This window comes from Cricetulus griseus, chromosome 3 (assembly GCF_003668045.3).
Source record: "Cricetulus griseus strain 17A/GY chromosome 3, alternate assembly CriGri-PICRH-1.0, whole genome shotgun sequence".
NCBI lineage: Eukaryota > Metazoa > Chordata > Mammalia > Rodentia > Cricetidae > Cricetulus > Cricetulus griseus.
The window spans coordinates 34,556,743-34,576,471 of record NC_048596.1 but is presented as its reverse complement, the minus strand read 5'-3'; the positions used below and the strand labels follow the sequence as shown (position 1 = coordinate 34,576,471).

General features: G+C 42.6%; 1 long non-coding RNA gene across 1 annotated transcript in view; it reads right to left on the bottom strand.

The window, feature by feature from the left end:
* The window catches only part of LOC113831528, a 39,216-nt gene extending 24,036 nt beyond the window's left edge, over nt 1-15,180 (bottom strand). The window contains exons 1-2 of the long non-coding RNA XR_004769010.1: nt 14,563-15,180; nt 13,782-14,017 (exon numbers count right to left, since the gene is read on the bottom strand). This is a non-coding gene — a long non-coding RNA (uncharacterized LOC113831528). The remainder of the gene's footprint in view (nt 1-13,781; nt 14,018-14,562) is intronic.
* Between the last annotated feature and the right edge of the window lie 4,549 nt (nt 15,181-19,729).

Sequence of the window (19,729 nt, the reverse complement as noted above, 5' to 3'; positions counted from 1 at the left end):
GTATCACATTCAGATAACACTTTACTACTTCATGGGTAGTGTCTCTTATAAGAATCAAATACTCTAGGCTGGAGAGATGATTCAGTGGTTAAGACCCCTGGCTGCTCTTCCAGAGGACCCAGGTTTGAGTCCTAGCACCCACATGGCAACTTACATCTGTCTATAACTCCTGTTCCAGGAATCAGATACCCTCCACAGGCATATATGGAGGTAAAACACCAATACACATAAGACTTAAAAAAGAATCAAATGCCCTAAATTTATCTTTGGTTTCTGTGCCATGACCATGAGTTTATGCGGGTACATACAGAAATATCCACATGTAAACATCTGCACAAGTATAAACATAAAGAATAGAACTCATTGAGGTTGTAATTTTGAACAAAATGTTGTGTATCAAAGCAATAAAAATAAATAAGAAGGCTGAGGATATGGTTCATTGGTAGAATACTTGCCTACGTGTGTAAAGTCCTAGGTGCAATCCCCAGCACACAAAAAATAAGTCACAGAGGCACATGCCTATAATCCCAGCACGCTCCTCTGTTAATGTAAACCTGAGTGTCTGGCCTATTTGATTTTTCTTTTCTCAAAGAACTTAAAAAAATTCACTATTTCTTGTTAGATTGGTTTATCAGCAACAAACTCTTGATTTTTGTTCATTTGAGAAAGTCACTTTTTTTTGTAGGTTAATTTAACATGTCTATTAGCCTGTTTTGTTTTGTTTGTTAGTTTGTTTTATAATGAAATACCCAAGACTGACTCCAAATTAAAGAGTTTCATTTAGCTCACAGTTCTTGAACTTTGAAGGGCATGGCTGTAATATTGTCTTGGCTCTGATAAGGATCTCATGGCCTATGGTATCACAGCCAACAGTGTGCATGACAGGGAGTGACCATGGAAGCCAGAGAGGTGGGGGTTAGGGGATGGGAGAGGGGTTGGGGAGGTGTCTAGGCCTGCTCTTTCACAAGGGTAAAACTCAGGAGTTTCTTGAGAACAATTTCAATCATTGAAAGGTCGTGTCTCCAGTGACCTGTGGACATCACACTTCCTCCCATCATCTCTTAACATTGCCACAGGAAGTACCACATCTCTAGCACATGAACCCATGGAAGCCCATAGCAAACCATATGTAAGCCATAACAACTTGTTCGGATTCTAAATTGGTACCTTGCCCCTCCTTGCTTACATGGTATTTGAAGAGAAGCTGGCTATAGCTTTTATCTCTGTTCATCTATAGGACCTCTTTGTCTTCTGGCTTCTTTCAAGGTCTTAAAATTTTAATGTGTACCTTTTGAAGCTCATATGCCTGTGGGGAGAGATCTGGTGTCTGTGGTTGATTTGCAGGAATTCTCTGTTGCTGTGGCTTCATCTCCTGCTTCTGTCCTCTTCCTATTTTTCCTTCTGATATTCCCAATAGTGAAAGTTTTCTTGTAATTGTTTCCCAATTCTTATTCATTCTAGATATTCTCACCATCATTTTCCCTCATTTTTCAGCTTTGCCAGTGTCCATTGAACTATCCTTAAGATGCAAGTCTTCAGCCATGCCCTGCCCACAAAGACATTCTTCATCTCTGTTGGTACTCTTTATTCCTAGCATTTCCTCTTGGTTTGCAGTTTCCATCTGTTTACATATTCATCTGTTCCCACCCACCATCTCCTTTCCTCATTAGATTCCTTCCCGTATTAAACACAGTTGTTTTCACTCCCCAGGCTGACAATCCCAACATCACCACTTCCTAATTCTGATGCTCTCTCATAAAACTTTTTCTTTTGCTTATTAATATGCTTTTATTTTTTCTGACATTCATATGTGATGTATTAAACAAAGTGGACCATGGCCAACAGGCCGTTATTGGTGTGGTGGCAAAGTGTGGGAGTGAGACCATCTTGTAGCATTGCTGGTCCTATGAGCAGGCCTGATTCTTTAATAGAACTTGTACTTCCTGTGAACTTCAGCAGTGTGTTCCAGCCTCCTTTCTCTTTGGAGATGTGAAGAGGTTGCTGTTACTGGCTGGAATTGGGTGTTTTCTTTCCCTCTCGGGTCTCATAAGTTTTAACATGTCCTTATTACTTTACACTTTAGAAAACTCCTTTGTATTTTGATCCTGGCCAGAAGAACCATCAATTAATTGCTGTAGGATATTTCAAAATGTTTTTCGTCATCATTCATTAGGGTTTTTAAATTTTTTTTTCTGATAATATGAGTGAACATCTAGAGGTAGAACTCACAAAACTGGTGCAGTTCTTGTGATTGGGTGCCCCTGGGGTTTTTAAAATTTTGTCTGCCCTGAGCCCTTGATGCTTAGGGATTCTCATTTAGGTTTTCTTATCTCAGCACTGGTTCTGATGAAGGTCTCCGTTCACTGATTCTACGATTCTCTGATCCCCACCACCACCACCACCACGAAACTCCTTTTGGCTTTTCTTTCCAATTCTAAAGGTAGCCATTCTCTCTATAACCTCATATCTAAGTCAGACATAAGATGGGATATTAGTGCCGGGCATTGGTGGCGCACGCCTTTAATCCCAGCACTCGGGAGGCAGAGGCAGGCAGATCTCTGTGAGTTCGAGGCCAGCCTGGTCTCCAGAGCGAGTGCCAGGATAGGCTCCAAAGCTACACAGAGAAACCCTTCTCAAAAAACCAAAAAACAAAAACAAAAACAAAAACAAAAACAAAAACAAAGATGGGATATTAATTATTTATTTGTTCAACTTTGTAGTTGTGGTTAGGACAGAGTGGGACCTTACAAATCCCTTACATGCCAGATGAGAAACTAGAAATCCCTTTCCTTGTTGGCACTCATCTCTGCAGCACTGAGAGGCTTGGACCCTGGTTGGAAGAGGTCTAAGGATGGATCCACTGTTGAAAGGAAGTGGGATGGCCTCCGTGATTGGCAGTGTGCCAAGCTCTAGTCAAGCTCTAGTCAAGCTCTAGACAATCCTGCGATGAGATCTGGGACACAGTACATCCTGTATCTAATTTCTTTATACTTGTGATTTCAAAGCCTCCGCTAAATTTTCTTAAATATTGTAATTTACTATTCTCAGAATGAGCCATTACCCAGGCCTGGGGAAGGGAGGCTGTGTGGGCCTACATAGCTGTGGACTACTCATACTCTGGCAGTGGCCATTGTCCCCACATACCAGAGCAGGGATAGCATCTGTTAAGCTCACAGTTGTGAACTTATAGCATTAATCCTGAAAGGGAGCCCAGGCTTGGAGATGACAGGTGACCAGGATATGAATTATAGGAAAGTTCCAGAAATACTTTGGATATGAAATTGAGGGTGAGATGGAGTTCCAGATTCATTCCAATTGGCATGAAAAGGGAAGCAATATCCGCAAGTGCTGTAGAAATTGGGGACATCTAGGTTACACTGGCTATACCACTTATCCTTTCTCATCATCGCTGTCCTTTCTCCACACCCCCACAGGCTGGTGGCCCCACTCTGTTCCCCCCGCTTTACCTTGCTAGGACATTACTTTCCCCATGAAAGCTCAAAAGAAATCACTCTACATACTCCTCTCTTTCCAAGGATTCCATTAGCTACAGTGTTTTGCTTATGATATAAATGTGGGAGCTAAGGGCATCCTACAGAAAAGAAATGAAACACAGTTCACTTTGAAACCTTGTATCCTTCTACCTGTTGATCTGTTTGATAGAATTATGCAGAATGAAAGCAATTCCCTAAAGGAACTGTGATGAGTTGATAAATAAATGTAGGAACTATGTTCCCAGATCCAAAGAACCATGTGGGATGGGAGTTAGTCTTGATTAACAACCTGGCTGGAGGGAGAACTCTGCCTAGTCAAATGTTTAATCCCTCGATGGATTTGTAGACTTCTGGCATTACTGGTGGGGGTGGGGGGAGCTGCAGTAGAAGCAGATCACTGGGCTGTGTCCTTGAAAGTGATATCTTGCCCTGGCTTCTCCTTGTGTTCTCTTTTTCTACTTTCTAGCCAGGGAAAGACTTCTCTTCTTTGTCTCCCCTTGAAGACTGACTGACACCTCTGAAACCAGGAGCCAACATAAATAATCCCTGCCCTGATGTTGTTGTTGTTTCTCTAAGGCATTTGGTGACATCAACAAGAAAAGTAATTGATACACAAAAGAACTACAGCAGAATAGGCCAGGGACACTCATCAATTTCAACAGCTACACATCATCTCCAGGTCATCCTTGCCAACGGATCACTGGGAGTCTTTCTTGGTGGCTGTCATTCCTCTCTTTTGTGCTCCTGCACTAGTTCCTAATGATGTCACCATTTACTTCTTGAGTTTCTCCCCTTGAGGTCACCTTACCTTCTCAGCTACCAATACCCTAATCTATACTCCACCAGCCTCTTACTAGTTCTCTCCATTTCTCCATTTACACCTCACATTCCCCACCCAAATTCATCTCCCAGACAGAGTGAGAAAGATCATTTTGAAAGCAAGGCTGGCCACTGCATTTCCTGCTAAAAGCATTGCAGTGGCTAACCATGATTCCCAGGGCCAACTTCAAAACTCTTAGGGTGGACATGTATGTGATGTATGTCCTGCCCACTTCCACTGCCTTTTCTTATCTACTGTGTTTCTTAGTTGCTAAGGTCCTGTTGAAGTATACTTGTGCCATGACCCCACACACACACACACATGGTACTCTTCATGGTCCCTCTCCACTCAGAACTTCCTTCCTCCTTGAGATGAACTTACCTCTGTATTGTTTCTCTTCTAACACTGAGACAAAATACCAGGTCCACAGGCAACTGGGAGGAGAAGGGGGTGGGTGTATCTTTGCTTAGAGTTCCAGAGGGGATACAGTCTATTGTACCAAAACATCTGCCCTGGACTGTAAAGGGGCCTCCATTCACCCCTCCCCCACTTCCTCCCCATCTCTGGGCATGTAATTATGGGAGAGGCCATCCTTATGTCTTCATCCCACAAGGCTCAGCACATCCAGCCAATGAGACAACAGTTTTCTTCATGGGAGTCAGAAGTTACAGGTTCAAGCCTTAATATTTTCACTTTCCAGTGACCATGGGAAACTCACCACCTGTCTGGTACTGAGTTTTCACATGTGTCATGTGAAGGGGCTGGAGTTACAAAAAGCTCCATGTTTCTTTTTAACTCTAATAGTCTGCAATGTTTATGATGGAAGGCACCAACGCCTAGGAGCAGACGGCTCAGCTCATCTTTCTGCAGATGGCTCCAATCCTAGTGATGATTTAACTCCACCAAGGGAGGCTTAACAGCTCTGAAGCTCTGTTTGGGCTCTTCATTACACAGGTCAATTCTATCTGAGCCCACCCATCCTCTTCCATAAGACACACTGCAAATAGCAGGAATGGGAGGCGGACAAACCATTCTCTAGGAGCTCTGACATGGAAGATTGATAGTATTGCTATGAGAATGCTGGCAAGTTTTGGAGTTTTCCCTTTGCAAACAACTTCCTTTGAAAACAACATGACCTGATTTTCAGAGAAGAAACAGTGATAAAGTTCATGGTTTTTTGCCAAGGCAATGACTTTGTGATGACTAAAGCCACAGGGAAAACTCAAACAAGAGCTTCTCATCCTTATCTGACTGGACCATACACGCTCAAGGCCCACAGAAAATGACTTTCTCTCTAGAGAAGAAGCTGGGCAGTCGGCATCATGAACTGGGGACTGGTATATCATGGAGGCCCTTTGCTTCATACACACAGACCATCAGACCCAGGCATCCGTGTCCCTATTCTGAGATGTACCAATCTTTCTGGATTTGTTCCATCTTCCAAGATAAGAAATGACTTCCTAGGAGTAGGAATGCCTTCGTCTTCACTCTCCTCACTTCCCCAAATACCAAGGACTTACCCCCAAAGACTTGGGGACCAAGAATATGAGCATCTCTGGGCCATTTTGACACTAATCTCTAAATCATCATCCAATTTCATTCTATACCACATGTTCAAATTATATATTATCAACCACATTTTACAGGTGAAAACAACCTAAGGCTCTCCTCTGACATCAAAGGATTAAGGGACGACAGAATTAGGTTTTAATCATATCTCAGCATTTCAAGTCTCATATTGTCAGTTATACCAAGAGCTACCAGGAGCTTCACCTTTCCTCCTTCTGACTCTTTCTGATGACAAAGCAGCACAAAGCAGTGTAGCTATCACCACGCATCAAAGAAGCTTCTCTTTACAGCCAATGGAGACCATCACAGAAAACCACAACCACAATGCAAAAGGTAAACAGTCTGTGGGGAACTTAGCCCCAGTGGATATATCTACATCACAGCTCCTACATCTATGACTCAGAGAACATTACAGAAGAGGGGGTGGAAAGTTTGTAAGAGCCAGAATACCAAGAAGTCAGCTATGAAACAGTCTCTCCCAGAACAAGACTGGAACAATGACAATATCAATAAATGTATTAACATGGTAAGGGGGAAATTTTATGGGGTTCATGCCTAGACAAAGAACTACAGGCAACTAATGACTACTGAGCAAAGGAGAATTAGCCTCTCCCAGGGATGAATGCCCTTATTTATTGTCCAGTGAAGCTTGGTCAGCTCTGAAATCATATATACACAAACAACAAAAACAGACTCTGTAGGTTGTTTTTAAATATATTTGTGCATGCACGCACGCATATAATAGTAATTACCACAGGAGAAGAGGCTAACAACTTGAGAGTGGGGAGGGGTACAGAGGAGATGGAGGGAGGAAAGGGAAGGGAAAAGTAAATTAAGAATAATAAATAAATAAAATCCTAGGTCACATTAGGAAGCCTGTCGTTTGTTCTGGGCCAAGTATTCATTCCCCCTTTACCACCAAGTAGGATGGGGCTGACAAAAGTGCCCCTGGAGGGCGCCAAATCATCAGGCTCCTATGGACTGTACCCAAGCAAGGAAAAGGCTGCAAAAGCAATCCTCAGACACTAGAACAAAGAAAGTGATGGAGCTTGAAAGATTGGGATTTAATGGAGGTGAGCATGAGGGATTTGTCTGGATGTATGTAAGGGGGAAAGGGTATGGGAGGGGGGATAGTGAGATCAGGAGAAGCCCTAAGAACCATAGCTAGAGAAATGGAGGAAGGAATAGCTGGAGTAGATTTATATTAGAAGGTTGGTATGAAGCTAATCTAGATTAAGATTTAGAATATATTATATTAATCATAAAGTATTTTGTGGGGGTCAGTCACATCACTCAGTGGTATCTTGTAGCTCATTGGTGAGATTCCAGTTTCTCCATGGCTTCTACTTCACCCTGACTCTGTAGAATGACTATTACTTACATGCATACAAACTAGACCCAAGAAGGTTATGCAAGAGTGAAGGATGATATTAGCTTTTCATTATCCCTGAAGGAAATATCAGTAGCTCAGAGTCTTCAGACAGCTGTAATCTTCCTTCTGCCACTTTTTCACTGGGCATATGGCAAGTTAAATTTTGCATCTTAGAGAAGCCTATGAAAGTCACAAGACCCACTGATGGCCAGTAGCTTGACCCTTCAAACCAACATTTTCTGTACTGAACTCTGTAAATGCTATCCATCTTAATGATAGCTGAATTTCCACTCCTGTACTTCTCTTGTTTGTCTGTCTGTCATGTACCTGGGACAGTTCACAGTTTCAAAGACAACCTCATGGGAATTTCACCAAACTAAATAGCCTATGTATAACAAAATAAATAAATCACCACCCTAAATATACTGTTATATATCCATATCTCTCACTATATAGTCACACTATATAAAGAACTTGATTCAAGATAATCACAAATGGGTAAAGGACATGAAAATATATTTCTTAAAGGAAGATGTGCAAATGAGATATGAAAAAGAGATATGAAAGAAAGCTCACCCTTGCTAGTTAGAATCTAAGTGAAATCAAAACTACAGTGAGCTGTCACCTCACACCTCTTAGGGCAGCTGATATATACTTACTGGAAAAGGAGATGGCAAGCATTGGTGAATATGTACACTAAAGGGAACCTTGTCCCTTGGTGGTGGGAACGTCCATTGATGGTGGGAATGTAAGGTGGTAGAATTGCTATGGAAACCAATATGAAATTCCTCAAAAGAACTCAAACTAGAACTGCCACCCGACCAAGCGGTTCAACTACCAAGTATAAGTACTGGGTGACATCGAAAGGAAATGAAACCAATATATCAAAGGCACGTGTGGGTCCCTATGCTCACTGACATCTTATTCACAAGAGCCAGGATGTGGAATCAAGCAAAGCACCCATCAGTGGATGAGCAGCTAAAAAAGAAAAAAAAAGTAGGTCTTCACAATAGAATACTATTTGATGATAAAATTCCTGAATGATCTTATGTTATATGAAAGATTTCGGGAATCAAAAACAAATACCACAAGATGTCAATTATATGCAAGAAAAATAAAGTTGAATTTGCAGAAATAGAATGGAATGGTGGTGACCAGGGACTGGGCATAATAGAGAGGGATCAGAAGGTCATTGGTCAAAAGATACAAAACTGCAGTTAGACTAAAGGAATACATTTATATCTATTGTAAAACATGATGATTATATTAATGACAGGCTGGGATTGATTGACAAGATGGCTCCCAGAGTAAAAGTGCTTGCCACGCAAACCTCATGGCTTGAGTTCAATCACCCACCATAGAAGGAGAGACCTGACTCCTGAAAGTTGTCCTGTGACCTCCACTCATGCACCATACATACCCAAGTGTATCTGGACCCCTAAATATACACATAATAATAAATTTTAAAAAATAGTATCTGACTGAAAACAGTGGTAAGGGTAGATTTTTAAATATCTTCACAATAAATGAAGATAAATAGGTCGGTGAGGAAATAGATGTTGTTACTTGATTTAGCTGTCCCATGATATTTAAAAATATAACAGCATGCATGTAACAAATACATATCATTATATATTTGGTCAGTTAAGGAGTAAATCTTAAGAAGCTACTTTTTGTGGGGCTTGAGAGATGGCTCAGAGGTTAAGAGCACTAGCTGCTCTTCCAGAGGTCCCGAATTTAATTCCCAGCAACCACATGTTGGCTCACAGCCATATATAATGAGATTGGTGCCATCTTCTGGCCTGTAGGTAGAACACTGTATATGTAATAAATAAATAAATAAATAAATAAATAAATAAATAAATAAATCTTTAAAAAAAAACAGAAAAAGAAACTGCTTTTCTTATCCTATTTAGAATAGTATTAGGGTTGGAGAGATGGCTCATCAGGGAGGTGACTCGTGCACTTCCCAGTCTTTATTCATTTTTTATTTCTGTGTGTACCTGAGTGAGTTTATATGCACCCCATGCAGAAGCCAGAGGGAGCTAGAATTAGAATAGACAGTAGTGAATCACTGGATACGGAAACTAAACCTAGGTCCTCTGGAAGAGCACTAAGTACTCTTAAAACACTGAGCCATCTCTCCTCCAGCACCTCCCCATTCTTGTGTACTGTTTGGTTCGCACAGAAAGGTTTTTACTGGATAAAATACAGAACCTCACTACAAGCTAAGATGGCCTTTGGAGAGCTGATTGAATCCAGGGCTGAAGCATGAGTATTTTACTACGTATACACTCACTGTCGGCCTTCCCTGGGCTTCTTCTCTGGAGGGCTGTATAACCTCTACAACTAAGGAGGAGCAGAATCCCTCCCTCAACTCCAGGCCACACCTAAAGCAGGCTCTCCAACAGCAGCAGATGCCCCCTCCTCCTACCCTCTTGAAAGAAGTATGTGTGGGGGGCGTGTAAACAACTAGGGAAGTTTCTGGGAACCCAGTGCATGGCCCTTTTGTCTCTCAACCCTTGGCTTCCGTGGTCTGTTCTAAATAAGCACAAACCCCAAATTCCTACCGCATGTGGCTCACACAATCAACTATCAGGTTTCCTAATTTCATATCCCCAGCCGGCTTCCATTTCTGAAACCCTGCTGTGTAGAAAGTTCAGGAGGTCTCATTACTTTGTGGGTAGTGAAAACAGCTACAGTGTTTTGGGAATAGAGTCAAAAGCAAAAGAACCTTAGATGTCACTGATTTCAGTTCCCGCTTTCACAGGTGAAGGTTCCAACCTTGAACACGTTTAGTTTACTGACTACTAAAAGGAGGCAGGAGGGTCATATCTTTATCTTGTGGGTTTTGTCTGCTGTGGCAGCACCGCCTAAGTGAACAGTCTCTATGCTCGACAGTTAGGATTAGAAGTGTCTGCTTGATGGTTCATAATTATGGAACCCTTGTCATAACAAGGAAGGGCATAACGTGCTTAAATATATCTGTGAGTACTGGAAACAGTACCTGGTTTGCAGCAGGCATGTACAGAATGCTAGTTAACATAGCCAGCACCTCACAGGGCCAGGATTAGGAGATGAGGCTTACTGAAGTTCATCACAGTACCTGGAAAACCCTGTTCACCAAATGTGCTCTTCCACTTGGATGCCAAGGGTTGGAGGTTGCTTTCTCAGTGGACTGCTTTTTCCCCCTGACTATGAACTGATCAGGGAGGAATGGAACTGAAGATTTTAATTTCAAAGTGATAATATTTTGACACTTGGAAGTATTTTGATAAGTTATGCAGTGTGAGCACTGCAGGACTATCATGAAAGCCTTGAGCTATTGCTTCCTCTCTGGAGGGGTTGGAGAGCATCCTAGAATGTCTGACATCCATGCTTCTCTTTAGTGGGAGGGGCCAGAGTGGCACTAATGCTCTGGCCTTATTAGTTAAGGATCACCACCACTTGCTTTAGTTTTCTGTTGCTATGGCAAAATGCCAGAGATAATAGGCTTATAAGGAGGAGAATTTTATTGGTCCACAGCGTTAGAGGTTGGGCCATCGCTTTGGGACTGGCAGTAAAATATGGCAGGGAGCATGTGGCAGAACACAACCATTTATTTTATGATGCCAGGAAATGAGAGAGAGAGAGAGGAAGAGCCCAGGGTCTCAATGAGTCCTTCAAGGGTATTCAGGCTCCAGATGACTTAATCCCCCAGCCAGGGCCTTCCGTCAAATATCTCTACCTCTCCCAGTACCTTAAGCTTTTAGATACAAGATTGGAACCACAGCATCCTTTAAGAAAGACTTAATGACTCTGGTGCCAGTTCACATTTTGGCTTTTAGTGTTCAGTGACCATTGCCATGTTTAGTAAATTCCATATAAATCGCAAGTCTGAACAAGGAAATGCATGATCAGGAAGCATGCCATGACAAGACGAGTTGACAGTCCCCTTGGGTGTATAAACCGTGTGTCTGAACGCAGGACGATTGAGCTGACGGTACAAATCAAAATCCTCAATCTCACAGGAGGGCAAACAAGGCGAGAAGCACCGCTCTGACTGGACAGGACTTCTTTGTGGGTGGGCTCCATGCTATGCAAAGCATCCTGATAGCTATCAGCCTCATAAAAGAGCACTCCTCTTTCTTAGGATTCCAAAAATTTCCATAAGCCAGTTTCATTGCCCTGGCTTAGTTATACGTCCATGGCCAGGCTGGCATTAGAGTTGTGATAAATTAGGCTATTTGGCCAGACTGAATCATGAAGCTACCCTTAAATCTTGGAACATTGAGTTAGTCCCATGCAAAGCACATAAACAAAATGAGAAAGAAGCAGTAACAAGGAAAATCTGGGTGCTGTTACCAAAAGAAAAACCAGGGGTATGGATAAGTGAAAGCTCTAATGCGCCTGTGTAGTTCTACCGATTGCGCACCCCAGAGCGATGGATAAGTCACGTGATCTCTGGGACACAGTTTTATCATCTATCAAATGAGATATTTGGACTAATTAGAGCAGGGCATCTCACATTTTAGAGTAACTAAGAATTATCTGAATGGCTAGCTCCTCAGATAATTTGCTGGGCTCCACTGCCAGGGATTCTGACTCAGTAGGTCTGGAATGATGTCAAGTATCCAGTTGATACTGATGATGCTGATCTGGGGACCACACTGACCTAGATGCTATCTCAGTTCCATGACATGTGGTCATGCCTTCAGCAGTTATACATCTTCATTTTGAGGCTTAACCCAGAGTTTCTCAGAATGGGAAAGACAAAATAAGCCCATGACTGGCCCCGAGACTGGCAGCTCTGACTTCCCAACTTAGGATCCTTCACAGGAGATACTGTGTCAGTCCCACCACTCCGGTGGCTGCAGTAGCAACTATCCTGGATAGAGGCAATGTAGCAAAGCGTCCACATTCTCAATTCCAGAGTCCCCTGTTAGCAACTTCTGCACTCCTGATCCACATCAGCCCTTGTTCACACTCACTGAAGACTGACATCAACCAGGAGGCAGAGGGCTCTCTGATTAAGGACACAGACTGGTGTCAGGCCAACCTGGACTCTCACACTCATATTTACTCACCAAGATCACATGACCTTCGTAGGTGATTTACTCACATTGGGACTGTGGCAAGGCAGAAAATCATGGTTACAAAATTGGATGTATACAGGGTCCTGCTCATGAAGCTGAGGTGAGCATTGATTGACATGAAGGAGGCATGAGTGGATTAGTACAGGGCTTGGCTTACCGGGACTTAATCAGAACTAACTATGCTCCACTGAGTTCTAGACCAGGATGCCCCTGAATAATCCATAACTGAGCCTCATTTAATAATAAGTTTAAATCCATGTTCAGTTATTAACAGCTTAACCAGGGGTGGCCCATCCCTCTAAAGTGTTTGTTGAGGTTGTCTAGGTGGAAGGCATTCTAGGGTCAAATGCCTTTGGAAAGTTCTGGGTTAAAAGCTTTATTATGGGATTTCATAAAGTTTTTACTATGATAATTTTCAATGAATACTTCCAAAAGGAACATTTGGAATTTGATAGTTCCTAAACCCTTTGGGCCATGGAAATTTTTTTGTATGGGTCTTGTTAACATTTACTGGTGCTTCGGAATGATGGGAAACTGCTCAAGAGCTCACCTCCTCCCTCAAGGCTCCAGTATGGTGGTGTTCACAGAGAAGTCCCACAGGGTTGGTGAACCAATTCTGAGGATGTTAGAAAAAGCTCTCATCATAAGCAGGTTGCTCAGGATAGAGTGGCTGGCTCAGGAAGCAGCCAAGACAGGAGGGCTGAGGAATCAGGTTTCATTTGGCAACAATTATTTGGTACATCATTATTTTTTGTAGCTAGAGGATATAAAACGTTTTGAAACCAGCCAGTTAATCTTCTCTTGCCTTTCTCTGTGATTAAAGATAGGTTTAGGAACTGGACAAACCATGTGTGAACATCCTGATTCTCCATGGGAAGAGAGATGGAAGTTCCAGAGTAGAGGCAAGTGAATGGGGACAGGTTCCTCTTTGTCAAGAGTAGGGAGGGAACAACTGTACTGTAAACAGGACTAGGCTAAGGCACCACCACCATTTCTGAATCTGCCATAGGCATGCACAACCGTACCAGGAAGTGGCTGGCTCTTTAAAAAGTTACCAGAGTGTTCTAGGTAAAGAACCATCTCAAGTATGGTGAAGATGATACCATATTTATTTATATTATAAACATGTGGTTATGATGACTGGAAAGGCTGTGCTTTTCAGAACAGTGCCAGATACAAAGGGGATCTCCAAAAGATGAAATGTGGGGCCTCTTGGGCCACTTGCCCTTCTTGTCTGATGTCTATGGGCCTCGTGAAACGGCAAGGTCAGCGTATTTTTCTCAGATTTTACATAACTTGTTGAATTCTTTCAAGAACATGAAATCAAATCAAGAACATGTCACAATGCCACGGCCAGCTTCACACCGTTTTTTCTTGACCAGTTAAGAGCTGTTGAACTTTGAAGGGCTCCTTGAGTGGAGCAAACTGGCTGCACAGAGTGAAGTACTCACCATTAGAGTAAAGCCATTTCTCTCAGGCCATCAGCAACCTGAGCCTCCATTGCCTCCAGGCTCCACTTCTAACCAGCTGGCCCATGTCACATCTTCATTAGCAAAAGACTTGAAAGCTTCAGCCCAGATGGACACGAGATTGGGGGACTAGCCACATCTATTTGCAGAAGTGCATTACTTGCAGTTTTATGAGGGCAGTACACACAAATGTGATGAGGATGTGGCTTTTTAATTGCCTGGAGAGGAAAGCAATTTTTTTTTTAAGACTGGCAGGCTTCAGGGGGAGCCTGCCAGGGGAGCTTCCTCCAGCATACTTCTTTTACCCCAAGGCTAAGGTGGCCTATGTGGCTCTTTATTAAGCCACACTCTCAGCCAGACCCTTCCCTGGCTCTGGCTTTGCTTTCTCAGGTTCCCGGAGGTATTGGCAAGCCTGTGACTTCAGGACCCCAGTGGGCAGTGACCAGATTTTCTCCCTTCTGCAGTCGAGCTGGCTATTGGTAATGGGATCTGCTCAGTGGACCATGCTAAACAGATGGGGAAGCCTCCAGCACTCTCAGGCCCACATGCCCTGGCAGCAGGTTCAGTTTAAACACTTGCTTTTAGTTTCTGTGTGTTGCTAAGTGAGAGTCCTAAAAGGTGCTGCACTGGGGCTTGTGAGAGAAGAAAGCAGTGATGGAAGGAGAGTAGAGAAACTTGGGGATCATAGGAAAGGGCCAGCCTTGCTCCCCACTGGATATCGGTGAGATTTTATGGGAGACAAAGCCAAGGGAAAAATGAGTACCGGTCATTTCAAAGGAGGTTTATGATGTAGCTGGTAACTGATGACAAAGACATTAGGACTGACTCTGCTGAGTCCAGAGCCTGACTCACTGTCTCCAGCGCCTCTCCATCAATTCTTCTTTCTGACAGTCAGCTTGTAATTTAAATCAGGAATCTTGGAACTTGCAAGCAGGGGAAATCATGGAGCCCCCAAGAACCTGCTGTCGAAGGCGCGGCACTCCAGTGCTGATCAAATGGTGTCAGTGCCCAGATGTGCAGAGTCCCACTGTGACCACACTGAGATCATGAGGCAGCTGGGTGATCAGATGTCACCTCATAAGGAGGTGATGGTGATTCAAAAACAACACAGAAACATACGGTTCTAAGCCACAACACCTTTCCCCACTAAGCACAGGTCCCAGGAGGCCTGAACCCTGCTTCCCAGGCTCCTATCTAGACAGGCCATCACTTCTCTTTTGGGAGACAGGAATCCACATGCAGTGAAAACCACCAGGAAGGCATGTTGGCAGGAAAGCTGCAAGTGATCTCATGAGGGCAAAATGAGTGTCTCATTCCTTTTGGGGCTCTGTGTGTTAAAGTGCAGAAAGGGAACAAAGGTGACTAATAAGTGCTCATTGATGGCCCGAGGCCACCATTTACTTCATTTGTGCAGTACTGTTTGCTTTTCCAAACCAGCTTTGCACATTTATCCTTCCTGCAGCCATCGGTACAGCAGCTTTCTCAATTCTGAAAATGTAGGTACAGCTAAAGGATGGATGAATTAAGTGACTTGCCCAAAGGGCGGGACAAGTGAATGCAGGAGTATCAGAGGAGCTAGTGGCTGGGTGGAGGGGACACTTAAGGATTTGCAAGAAAATAGTGAGAATTTCCAGGGTTGAACTCTGCCACTCCTCACTCAATTAAAAAGCTTCATGTTTGTATTTATTCAAAATGCCTTATAAAATATCTATTCTTTTTCCAGTTGTAAAGTAAAAGTGTGAACACTTAACAATAAAGACCAGTGTACATTATAGATGAGTGAATGCCTTCCTCAAAGTTCAAACTCAAGACAAACCTCTTATTAAATTAGGGAGAAATAATACAGTGATTGGACCCCGCCAAAAGGTACAAAAATATATAAAGAAAATAATTCAAAATATGAATTTGTTGATAATGGAAAAGAGAAATAATGACTGCATAAGAATTGTGAATTATTTACCTGGGAAGCATTTTTCCCATATAGTAAACGAAACATTCCACTTCTCCGAACTAACTAATGTTCTGTTCACTTAACTTTATTCCTTAACTTTAGTTATCTCTACACACCATTAACAGCATGACCCAGTGGATCAGTAGCTACACTGCACAATTTTGTATCTACCTTGTTAAAGACTCACAGTCTCATTTTTCTTGCTTCAAAGTATTAGCATTGTCTCCTCTCAAATGGTACCCCTTAATACTTCCATCGCTGTAACTAGAGTCCTGTTGCTATGACATAGTAACTGTTATAACTGTTAAGGAAGATAGGATTTATTTTGGCTCACAGTTCAAAGATTCCAACCCATTTTAGTGGAGAGGTATGGTAGAGCATAACAGATCACCTCATGGTACCCAGGAAGCAAAAAGAAAGGAAGCCTATGATGGATTTCTTCTTTCTTTCCTGAGTTGATCCTCCATGGAAACACCCAGAAATTCACCTTACTAATCTTTTGTGTGCTTCTTAATTTAACCCCATTGACAAGATTTTCTAGGTTGAGCCCATCTCTCTCAGACCTGACACCCAAACCTATCCCCTTCAACATAACATTCTACTCTTGGTCCTCTAAAGGCTCATGTCCATTTCCTAGTGCAAAGTGTGTTGTGTTCATCTCCAAGAGTCTCCATAGTCTCAACAGCTCCAAAACTGTTCAAAAGTCCAAGTTTAAAGTCTTCTCTAAGACTCATGTTAAATTCTTACCCATGAGTCCTTGTAAAATCCAAAGGGAAGTTAGATAATTAAATCATACAATGGCATTCCCATTTCAAAAGAGAAAAAATAGGAAAAGAAGAGGCAACAGGCCAGAGTAAGACTGAAAGCCAGCAGGCCAAATGCTAAACCCTGTGTGATCATGCCTGGCAACCTGGATATATGGTGATGAGCTCCAAATAACTTGGGAAAAACTGCCTATGGATTTTGCCAATTGTAGCTATATGGTCTCTCACTTAAATGGGCTCTGCTAACTGCAGGCATACTAGCCTTCCTCATCAGATGTTCCACATTCCTGATATCAATGATACCCTAGGGTCACTGCAGTTTAGATTTCTTCCTCAAGTTTCATGTATCTCCTTCTCAGGAGCTACCTATGGCGATTCTGACCCTGCTAAACATTGTCTGGTCTCCTATGCTCTCTTCAAAACTTGGGTAAATGCTTTTATAATAACCCTATAATTATTGCATTCTGCATGCCTGACAAACCAAGTAATGCACAGATAACATCAAGATATGCAACCAGCTTGAACAGTAGCTGGGTTTCCTTTAGACCCGTGTCTATAGTGGCTTCTGGGTATGGCTAAACTAAAAAAGAAATTACCTATGACATCCTTGGTCTGTCAGTGTACCTCAGAGCTCTCTTATCAAATCAAGGTCTTCCAAATGAGTTAAAAATCTTTACACCCTTAGGCCTACAATGAGATGGATCCAAGATTCCATGAGGACATCTTTGCTATTGTCCCAATGAAAAATATTTTGTTTCCTTTTAATGTCCCTGGCCTCTTCAGCAGCCATGCTTCCCCCAGCCCCAGCTGTACATACACTTCTTTTTATGGAAAAGTGAAAACAGAATAACTTTTCTGTTCTACTCTTTATTCTTAGTTTTCCTTGTAAAATGTCTTAAGGTGTCTAGCAACCACTGTGCTGCAGCCTAAGTACCAGGTGGCCTTGGATGGTTTCATAATATTAATTGATCCATCTTCTTTAAACTCAGCTTCAAAGTCTCAGAGCATAGACACGATGTGGACAAACTCTTTGACACAACAGAACACAAATGGCCTGTGGTTTAATTCTCAGTTGTACCCTTGGCTCTATCTGGAACTCCACAACTACAGTCTTTATTGCTGACATTGCCCCCAGCATTCTGGTCTTCTGAGCTTTCAATAGAATCATGCTTTAGGCTCCTCCTGGAGTCTTCTTAGCTCTCTCTAGCACATATTTCCAAGCTTTTATAGACTCCTCCCACAAACCAGTTCCCCGGTATTCTCATCTGTACAGCCAGGTAGTTATAGCAATGGCCCCACCTCACTGCTGCCAAATTTGTAAGTTAGACTTCTCATCAAGGTGGGAAAGTAACTGGCAAACGAAATCCTTTGGAAGAGGACTTATTTTTGGCTCCTGGTGGAGCAGAGTGCCTCCCCCGACAGAGGTCAGGAAGAAGAAAGGGAATGCCTGATTTCTCCTTTGCCCTGTCTCACTCCTCTCTGGCAATAGCTTTATAGACCAGATACACACTAACCTCCTACCTGCTTCTCAATTAGTCAGATTGAAAATCACAATGAACCCCACAATGAATAATTCTCAAAAATCTGTTTCTTAGTCTCTCAATTATATAACCTCATTATGGCTAGTATTGTCCCCCCAGTGATCTAAATAGGTTGAAGGCAGGAGAAGAGTAACAAAAACTTTATGTGTGTGTGTGTGTGTGTGTGTGTGTGTGTGTGTGTGTATTAGATCTACACACTGGTCATAACTACAGATACAGTGGTCCCTTAGTATGTGTAGAAAATTGGTTGAAGGACCCCTCAATAATACCAAATTATGCAGACACTCAAGTCCCTCCCACAAAGGGGCACAGCATTTACAATGAAACTACATACATCCTCATATATATTTTAAATCATCCTATTACTTATAATACCTAATACATTATAAATGGAATGATTCTTATATTGTCTTGTTTAGGGTGTAATGACAAGAAGAGCCTATACATGTCTAATGCAAATGCATTTTTCTCAAATATTTCTAATTTCTTGTCATATTAGACATATGGAACCCACAGATCTTGAGGGCTGTCTGCAGAATATCCACTGTATTAAAATTTCATGTGGGGTAAGACTATTCAGTAAAAATACATTTAAAGGAGCTGGGAGAAATAATTGTGGGGCATTAATAAAGCCAGGTTTAAGAAACATTGCCAGCTACCTATGCTTGTCAAGGAAGTTCTACAGTTGCTTATGCACCAGAATACCAACCCCAGAACTCAGGAAATCGGGTGATTCCATGGTGCCTGCCTTTAGTATAAACAAAATAAAAAATGCGCTGAAGAGAGTAAATAGCAAAATGTTATACCTTTATCTCAACTTCAAGCTACCTTGTCCAGAGAGAGAGAGAGAGAAGAGAGAGAGAGTGGGAAAGAGGAGGGGAGGGAGGGGGAGGGAAGGAGTGAGAGGGAGGAAGATAGATAGATAGATAGATAGATAGATAGATAGATAGATAGATAGATTAATTGATCCCACTTATGAATGTGAGAATTCAGCCCAGGTCCTAGACTTGAAACCCAGTACCCAGTACTCAGTACCCAGTAAGTAAAAAGTAGTATTGACCAAAGCCTTATCCTACAGCTAACCTATAGACTGAGCCACTGCAAGTGCATTTGGCCATGTGCAAAGAGATAGCTGCCTCCCCTTCCTTCAGCCTCAGGATGCAAGACTTTACCTACTGGGGAACTGGGTACATAAGCTACCACAGGGTTTTGTCTCAGAGTTCAGGGTCATACTCTCTATAGCGAGACCAAGCACACAATAGTAACTAAAGGGCCCATTTGCAGACAGAGCTTCTTGACCATCTCTGGCATCAGGAGAGACATGTATGTGTGTGGGACTAACCCAGGTGCTGGAAGGGGCTTGGAGAACATTTGCCCTCTTCCCAGGACTCCGAAGGCAGAGAGACTCAGCTGTCACCCAGTTTATTGTTGGCCTTGGTGGCCCATCGGTTCTCTTTACTATCCATCCCCTGAACCCTAGCAGTGTCATCAGGCCAGTGCTCACACCTGTGCCTCAGTGGGACAGACTCACGTTTGAGTCTGCATCATTGCTGACTGCGCCGCAAGACTTGGTGCACTCCTGAGATAGTGCAGATCTTTGCAGCTGAGAAATATAGGCACGGCCAAGTTTAACATCAGCCCAGGTGGTCCAGGGTCTGCCTTTACCAGGACTAG